The sequence below is a fragment of the Bos mutus genome, chromosome 27 (genome assembly GCF_027580195.1).
Source record: "Bos mutus isolate GX-2022 chromosome 27, NWIPB_WYAK_1.1, whole genome shotgun sequence".
NCBI classification, from domain to species: Eukaryota; Metazoa; Chordata; class Mammalia; order Artiodactyla; family Bovidae; genus Bos; species Bos mutus.
In genome coordinates this window covers 32,975,861-32,984,883 of record NC_091643.1, presented here as the reverse complement: position 1 = coordinate 32,984,883, position 9,023 = coordinate 32,975,861, and the positions used below count along the sequence as shown (strand labels likewise).

Below are 9,023 nucleotides of genomic sequence, written 5' to 3'. Positions count from 1 at the left end.
TGGAGAAGGAAATGGCAACCCACTCCAGTATTCTTTCCTGCAGAATCCCATGAACAGAGAAGCCTGGCAGGCTACAGTCCATGGGGTCGCAAAGAGTAGGACATGACTGAGTGACTGAATGCACCCACCCACTAGAACATAGGCAAAACATTCTCTGATGAAAATCACGCCAGTGTTTCCTTAGGTCAGTCTTCCAAGGAAATAGAAATAAAAGCAAAAATAAGCCAAACATATTCAAATCAATGAGCTTTACACAATAAAGGAAACCACAAACAAAATGAAAAGACAATCTACAAATGAGAGAGAATAATTGCAAACAACAACCAAGAAGGACTTAATAATCAAAATATGCTAATAGCTCATACGACTCAATAACAACAACAAAAAAACCAAACAACCCAATCAGAAAAATAGAGCACCTAAATAGGTATTTCTCCAAAGATAATATGTGTCGTTGTTTAGTCGCTAAGTCAAGTCCAACTCTTTTGCGACCACATGGACTGTAGCCTGCCAGGTTCCTCTCTCTATGGGATTTTCCAGGCAGGAATACTGGAGTCGGTTGCCATTTCCTTCTCCAGGGGATCTTCCTGCTCCAGGGGTTTGAACCCTCATCTCCTACTTGGCAGGCAGGTTTTTTTTATCACAGAGCCATCTGGGAAGCTAGTCTCTCTAAAGACGACATACAGGGCCAATAGGCACATGAGAATATGCTCAACCTCAGTAATTATTAGAGAATTGCAATTAAAATCTACACTTCACACTGGTTAGAATAGTTATAATTAAAAAGTCTACAAATAATGACAGTTAGAGAGGGTACGGAGAAAAGCGTATCTTCCTACCCTGGGTTGAAATGTAAATTGGTGTAGCCACTATGAAAAATAGTACGGAAGTTCCTCAAAGAACTATAAATAGACCTGCACTATGATCTAGCAAACTCATTCCTGGGCATATATCTGCAGAAAACTGTAATTCAAAAAGATACACGCAACCCGATGTTCATAGCAGCACTATTTATGATAGCCAAGATAAGGATGTAAGCTAAGTGTATATCAACAGATGACTAAAGATGTAGGTGTATATATTATATAGGTGTATCTATTATATAAACACACACACAGAGTAGAATATTACTCAGCCATAAAAAGAATGAAATAGTGCCATATGAAGCAATACGGACGGACCTAGAGATCATCATACTAAGCAAAGTAAGTCAGAAACGGAAAGGCAAATAGCACATGATATCACTTATATGTGGAATCTAAAATATGACACAAATAAACTTGTCTACAAGACAGAAACAAATTCACATATATAACAAACAGCCTTGTGGCTATAAAGGGCTGAAGGAAAGATGGGAGAGGTATGGATTGGGAAACTGAGATTAGCAGATGTGAACTATTATACATAGAATGAATAAACAGCAAAGTCCTAATGTACACCACAGGAAACTATATTAAATATCCTGTGTAAATCATACTAGAAAAATAAATAAATAAAACATAAAGACTGAGATTCCTGTCTTAAAAGTGAATGATTGTACTATATCTTAAAGCATAATGGTGGTCAGTTTTTAAGACATGAATTTTAGGTGTGGGTGGAACATACAAACTGAAATATTAAATAGAAAGTTATATGTGATTTTAGAGGGAAGAAGTGGAATTGTATTTAGAGATATAAATTTTGGAATAAAATATCAGTTTTGAATATATTTAAATCTACATATTAGCAAAAGTAAAGGGATAAGAAACAATGTTATTGAAGTATTACAATGCTTCATGAAGCCACCTAAGTGAAACCTTCTATTTTATATTTTAGTAGCTTTTCCCCCATAAGACTATGAATAGCTAATTAGTTTTCTAAGCACTACAATTTCAAATCTAATACAGTATCATTTCATTTATAGCATATATTTTTTCATTTTGAAAATACTGTATATGTCTCTGCATATTTTATTTCCATTAAATTATTTTATTTTATTTTTTTTTTTTAGTTTTCTGTTTTTTTTTTAAATTTTATTTTATTTTTAAACTTTACAATATTGTATTAGTTTTGCCAAATATTGAAATGAATCCGCCACAGGTTATGTTAAAGACATGGATATATTTCCAAGGTTCTCTCCATAACTACTTTACTAACTGAAACTACCAATGGCTTTTCACAAACATGTGGAGCAAAGACTTTTCAGCCCAGGATATTTGAAGAGAGGACCTGTGACCACCATCTTTAGAGTAGAGGTCACCTTTGCTTGTGAAATTCCTTTTTCCTAGAGAACTCACTTTGGTTATAGTAGGAACCTAGGGAGAAGAAGGAGGGATGTGGCTACTCTAAACCTGTTTGGCTTCTAAAAGGACATGATGAATGTGACCCTTGAGATTTAGTCTGGAACTTGGGTCAGAAAAGAGTATTTCAAGGCCAGGAACCCTGATCAGGACTAAATAATTTTCATGCCACTGGCTCATTTTATAACAGCACCGCTCACTCCTCCAACTCCAAAGTATAATGTGGACGCAGGACTTTGATTTTGAAAAATGTGAACCATAAACTGTAATACAAACAGCTTCCTCACTTGTGCACAGATCCTTTCTCATGGGCATAATGGGTGAGCAGAAACCTCTGGGAAAAGAGGTGGAAAGAAGGTTCACATTCTCTGTCAGGTCTCAATACCAAGCTTCCCTTGGTCCCTTAAAGACTGTCTGGTTTTCTAGTTTATAGGTCCCCACAATAGAGGGAGCTGCCCCCAACACTCATTCGCTGTCATAGAAAATTCCTTTGGGATCTCCTTCCCTCCTCATATCCTTTCTTTCTTCTCCAGATAGCCCCTCAACAGTAGGCACAGGACAGCCTTAAAGTCCTACCAAATCCACAGTGTTACTCCGAAGCATTGTCAAAACATATTAGTGGCAATCCTTCTGCATTTAATCTTTTTTAAAATCTCCCCTTAATTTTCCAGTGAGAGGTAGACATTTCTGAAACCCATTCTGTCTCATTTTTCTCCTACACACTCTATCTTGATGGATACATTGCTGTAAAGCCCCATCTTAAGTTCACCATCACCATGGATTATTTAACCACCATTACAATCAACAGGGGTAAACTGTTTGCTAAGTCTAAAAGATAATCCAGTCTCCTAGAACACAATTCAATGGGATCAAAGTGGATTTAGTGAATAGTCCAAGCCATTCTGAGATTCATCCAAATATAGAAAACTAAATGATAACTTGCATACATAAAACAGATTTTTTAAAGGATTGTGTTCAGAGTGTTTGGAGTCTTAAGGAAGACACTGTCTGAATTCTTTTCTTGTTCAGCTTCATATTGGCAATCCTCAGCTTTTCTTGGCTTGTAGCTGCATCACTCTGGTCTCTGTGTTTGTCATCACAAGGCCTCCTTCACTCTGGTATGTCTATGTGTATCCAAATCTCTCTTATTATAAGGACATCAGTCACTAGAGTTAGTACCCACCTAATCCAGTATGATCTCATCTAAATTTGATTATATCTGCATAGACCATCTTTCTAAATAAGGTCACATTCACAGGTTTGGGGAGATTAAGACTTAAATACATCTTTTGAGGGGACACAATTCAACTCACAACACTTAGAAAACTATATGTCAGAAGCTCAGATCTATATAAAGAAAGAAGGAGCACTGAGAAGGAATAAATGAAGTCAGTCAGGAGAGGCACTCACACAGAAGATGCAGGAGGCACCGAGCCCAAAGAAACCTACCAATCAGAGCTCCATGAATGCCGGACACATTCTACCAGTGTTTGCTGGAACTCTCCCTCTAAGCTCCATCAGAAACAAGAAAAAAAGACTTCTCCTCTCTTTAGTCATTTTCCTATCAGTTCCCCATAAATAATCGCTAGTCTCTCTAAAGATTTACATACAGGGCCAATAGGCACATGAGAATATGCTCAACCTCAGTAATTATTAGAAAATTGCAATTAAAATCTACACTTCACACTGGTTAGAATAGTTATAATTAAAAAGTCTACAAATAATGACAGTTAGAGAGGGTGCGGAGAAAAAGCGTATCTTCCTACCCTGGGTTGAAATGTAAATTGGTGTAGCCACTATGAAAAATAGTACGGAAGTTCCTCAAAGAACTATAAATAGACCTGCACTATGATCTAGCAAACTCATTCCTGGGCATATATCTGCAGAAAACTGTAATTCAAAAGATACACATAACCCGATGTTCATAGCAGCACTATTTATGATAGCCAAGATAAGGATGTAAGCTAAGTGTATATCAACAGATGACTAAAGATGTAGGTGTATATATTATATAGGTGTATCTATTATATAAACACACACACAGAGTAGAATATTACTCAGCCATAAAAAAGAATGAAATAGTGCCATATGAAGCAATACGGATGGACCTAGAGATCATCATACTAAGCAAAGTAAGTCAGAAACGGAAAGGCAAATAGCACATGATATCACTTATATGTGGAATCTAAAATATGACACAAATAAACTTGTCTACAAGACAGAAACAAATTCACATATATAACAAACAGCCTTGTGGCTATAAAGGGCTGAAGGAAAGATGGGAGAGGTATGGATTGGGAAACTGAGATTAGCAGATGTGAACTATTATACATAGAATGAATAAACAGCAAAGTCCTAATGTACACCACAGGAAACTATATTAAATATCCTGTGTAAATCATACTAGAAAAATAAATAAATAAAACATAAAGACTGAGATTCCTGTCTTAAAAGTGAATGATTGTACTATATCTTAAAGCATAATGGTGGTCAGTTTTTAAGACATGAATTTTAGGTGTGGTGGAACATACAAAAACTGAAATATTAAATAGAAAGTTATATGTGATTTTAGAGGAAAGAAGTGGAATTGTATTTAGAGATATAAATTTTGGAATAAAATATCAGTTTTGAATATATTTAAATCTACATATTAGCAAAAGTAAAGGGATAAGAAACAATGTTATTGAAGTATTACAATGCTTCATGAAGCCACCTAAGTGAAACCTTCTATTTTATATTTTAGTAGCTTTTCCCCATAAGACTATGAATAGCTAATTAGTTTTCTAAGCACTACAATTTCAAATCTAATACAGTATCATTTCATTTATAGCATATATTTTTTTTTCATTTTGAAAATACTGTATATGTCTCTGCATATTTTATTTCCATTAAATTATTTTATTTTATTTTATTTTTTTTTCTGTTTTCTGTTTTTTTTTTAAATTTTATTTTATTTTTAAACTTTACAATATTGTATTAGTTTTGCCAAATATTGAAATGAATCCATACAGGTTATGTTAAAGACATGGATATATTTCAAGGTTCTCTCCATAACTACTTTACTAACTGAAACTACCAATGGCTTTTCACAAACATGTGGAGCAAAGACTTTTCAGCCCAGGATATTTGAAGAGGACCTGTGACCACCATCTTTAGAGTAGAGGTCACCTTTGCTTGTGAAATTCCTTTTTCCTAGAGAACTCACTTTGGTTATAGTAGGAACCTAGGGAGAAGAAGGAGGGATGTGGCTACTCTAAACCTGTTTGGCTTCTAAAGGACATGATGAATGTGACCCTTGAGATTTAGTCTGGAACTTGGGTCAGAAAAGAGTATTTCAAGGCCAGGAACCCTGATCAGGACTAAATAATTTTCATGCCACTGGCTCATTTTATAACAGCACCGCTCACTCCTCCAACTCCAAAGTATAATGTGGGCCTTGGGACTTTGATTTTGAAAAATGTGAACCATAAACTGTAATACAAACAGCTTCCTCACTTGTGCACAGATCCTTTCTCATGGGCATAATGGGTGAGCAGAAACCTCTGGGAAAAGAGGTGGAAAGAAGGTTCACATTCTCTGTCAGGTCTCAATACCAAGCTTCCCTTGGTCCCTTAAAGACTGTCTGGTTTTCTAGTTTATAGGTCCCCACAATAGAGGGAGCTGCCCCCAACACTCATTCGCTGTCATAGAAAATTCCTTTGGGATCTCCTTCCCTCCTCATATCCTTTCTTTCTTCTCCAGATAGCCCCTCAACAGTAGGCACAGGACAGCCTTAAAGTCCTACCAAATCCACAGTGTTACTCCGAAGCATTGTCAAAACATATTAGTGGCAATCCTTCTGCATTTAATCTTTTTTAAAATCTCCCCTTAATTTTCCAGTGAGAGGTAGACATTTCTGAAACCCATTCTGTCTCATTTTTCTCCTACACACTCTATCTTGATGGATACATTGCTGTAAAGCCCCATCTTAAGTTCACCATCACCATGGATTATTTAACCACCATTACAATCAACAGGGGTAAACTGTTTGCTAAGTCTAAAAGATAATCCAGTCTCCTAGAACACAATTCAATGGGATCAAAGTGGATTTAGTGAATAGTCCAAGCCATTCTGAGATTCATCCAAATATAGAAAACTAAATGATAACTTGCATACATAAAACAGATTTTTTTAAAGGATTGTGTTCAGAGTGTTTGGAGTCTTAAGGAAGACACTGTCTGAATTCTTTTCTTGTTCAGCTTCATATTGGCAATCCTCAGCTTTTCTTGGCTTGTAGCTGCATCACTCTGGTCTCTGTGTTTGTCATCACAAGGCCTCCTTCACTCTGGTATGTCTATGTGTATCCAAATCTCTCTCTTATTATAAGGACATCAGTCACTAGAGTTAGTACCCACCTAATCCAGTATGATCTCATCTAAATTTGATTATATCTGCATAGACCATCTTTCTAAATAAGGTCACATTCACAGGTTTGGGGAGATTAAGACTTAAATACATCTTTTGAGGGGACACAATTCAACTCACAACACTTAGAAAACTATATGTCAGAAGCTCAGATCTATATAAAGAAAGAAGGAGCACTGAGAAGGAATAAATGAAGTCAGTCAGGAGAGGCACTCACACAGAAGATGCAGGAGGCACCGAGCCCAAAGAAACCTACCAATCAGAGCTCCATGAATGCCGGACACATTCTACCAGTGTTTGCTGGAACTCTCCCTCTAAGCTCCATCAGAAACAAGAAAAAAAGACTTCTCCTCTCTTTAGTCATTTTCCTATCAGTTCCCCATAAATAATCAAAATAATCTACCCCATTTGCTACCTAAGTCATCACTCAGTCGTGTCCAACTCTATGCAACCCTGTGGACTGTAGCCCACCAGGCTCCCCCATCCCTGGGATTCTCCAGGCAAGAGTACTGGCTGCTGCTGCTGCTAAGTTGCTTCAGTCGTGTCCGACTCTGTGCGACCCCATAGACGGCAGCCCACCAGGCTCCCCCGTCCCTGGGATTCTCCAGGCAAGAACACTGGAGTGGGTTGCCATTTCCTTCTCCAATGCATGAAAGTGAAAAGTGAAAGTGAAGTCGCTCAGTCATGTCCAACCCTCAGTGACCCCATGGACTGCAGCCTACCAGGCTCCTCCATCCATGGGATTTTCCAGGCAGGAGTACTGGAGTGGGTTGCTATTTCCTTCTCCAGAGGATCTTCCCAACCCAGGGATTGAACCTGGGTCTCCTGCATTGCAGGCAGATGCTTTACCATCTGAGCCACCAGGGAAGCCCTTTGCTACTTAGTACCATCCTGCTGCTGCTGCTGCTAAGTCACTTCAGTCGTGTCGGACTCTGTGTGACCCCATAGATGGCAGCCTACCAGGCTCTGCCGTCCCTGGGATTCTCCAGGCAAGAACACTGGAGTGGGTTGCCATTTCCTTCTCCAATGCATGAAAGTGAAAAGTGAAAGTGAAGTCACTCAGTCGTGTCCGACTCTTAGCAACCCCATGGACTGTAGCCCACCAGGCTCCTCCATCCATGGGATTTTCCAGGCAAGAGTACTGGAGTGGGGTGCCATTACTATCCTAAACATGATTAAACTTTGATATGATTAGAACAGTAGCAACATCATACACTACTCCAGCATGGAACTATCACAATTAAGATGGAGATAACCTCACCCTCTTCCCAAAAAAGAGAATGTGAAAAATCATGTGAGTTACCAAATCCATATCTAGGAGATATTAATGCCCCATCTAATTCAGCCACAATCCCACCTGTATATTTTGCAACCTAAAGATTAAACTTTAAAGTTAACAACTGGCAACAACACCAACAGATGTGTACCAATATTGGAAAATAAAAAAAGAGAGAGACATGACTCTGACAACCACCGATATTCTTTATATATGATAAGAGAAGGAGAAAGCAGGTAGATGACTTTTAAAGTGAGTCTACTGAAAATGTTATTTAAAATTAAGTTTTAATTTTAGGAGGACAAAATCAGATGTAGGAACTAGGGTTTAGAATTTTCTAGTGGTAATGGTGAGAACTGATTGCTGGCCAAGATTATGACCATAGCTAAATTCTAGCCAAAGTAGGCTGTTTGCTACTTGGGTACAGGAAGTAAGAAACACCAACAAGTCAAGAACCATGCTAAAAACCTATGGTCAATTAATCTTCAACAAGGAAAGCCAGAATATATAAAGCAGTGAAAACACATTCTTTTCAGTAAGTGGTGTTGGGAAAACTGGACAGCCACATGGGAATCAATAAAGTTAGAACTCACCTTCATACCACACACAAATTTAAACTCCAAATGGCTTAAAGACTTAAATATAAAACTTGACACCGTGAAACTCCTAGAAGAGGACATAAGCAAAACATTCTCTCATATAAGTCACAGCAATTTTTCTAAGGTCAGTCTTCCAAGGAAAAAGAAAAGAAAAAATAAATGAAATTGAATCAAACTAAAAATCTTTTGCACAGCAAAGGACAGGATAAACAATCTATAGAATGAGAGAAAATATTTGCAAACCATACTACAAACAAGGGCTTATATCCAAATACATAAACAGCTCATACAAATCAATAACAAAATACAAACAACCCAATCAAAAAATAGGTAGAATACCTAAACAGACAAGGTGTTGGCAGGACCACGCTCTCTTTGAAGGCTCTTATCTTGTCCAGCTTCTGCTGGTTACTGGCAATCCTCAGCTTTCCTTGGCTTGTAGCTTCATCACTCCTGTCTCTGACT

General features: G+C 37.6%; 1 non-coding gene across 1 annotated transcript; it reads right to left on the bottom strand.

The window, feature by feature from the left end:
• Positions 1–7,478: 7,478 nt before the first annotated feature.
• On the bottom strand, positions 7,479–7,550 carry TRNAC-GCA (transfer RNA cysteine (anticodon GCA)). Its single transcript has one exon. It is a non-coding gene; the product is annotated as a tRNA-Cys (tRNA).
• Positions 7,551–9,023: the final 1,473 nt, after the last annotated feature.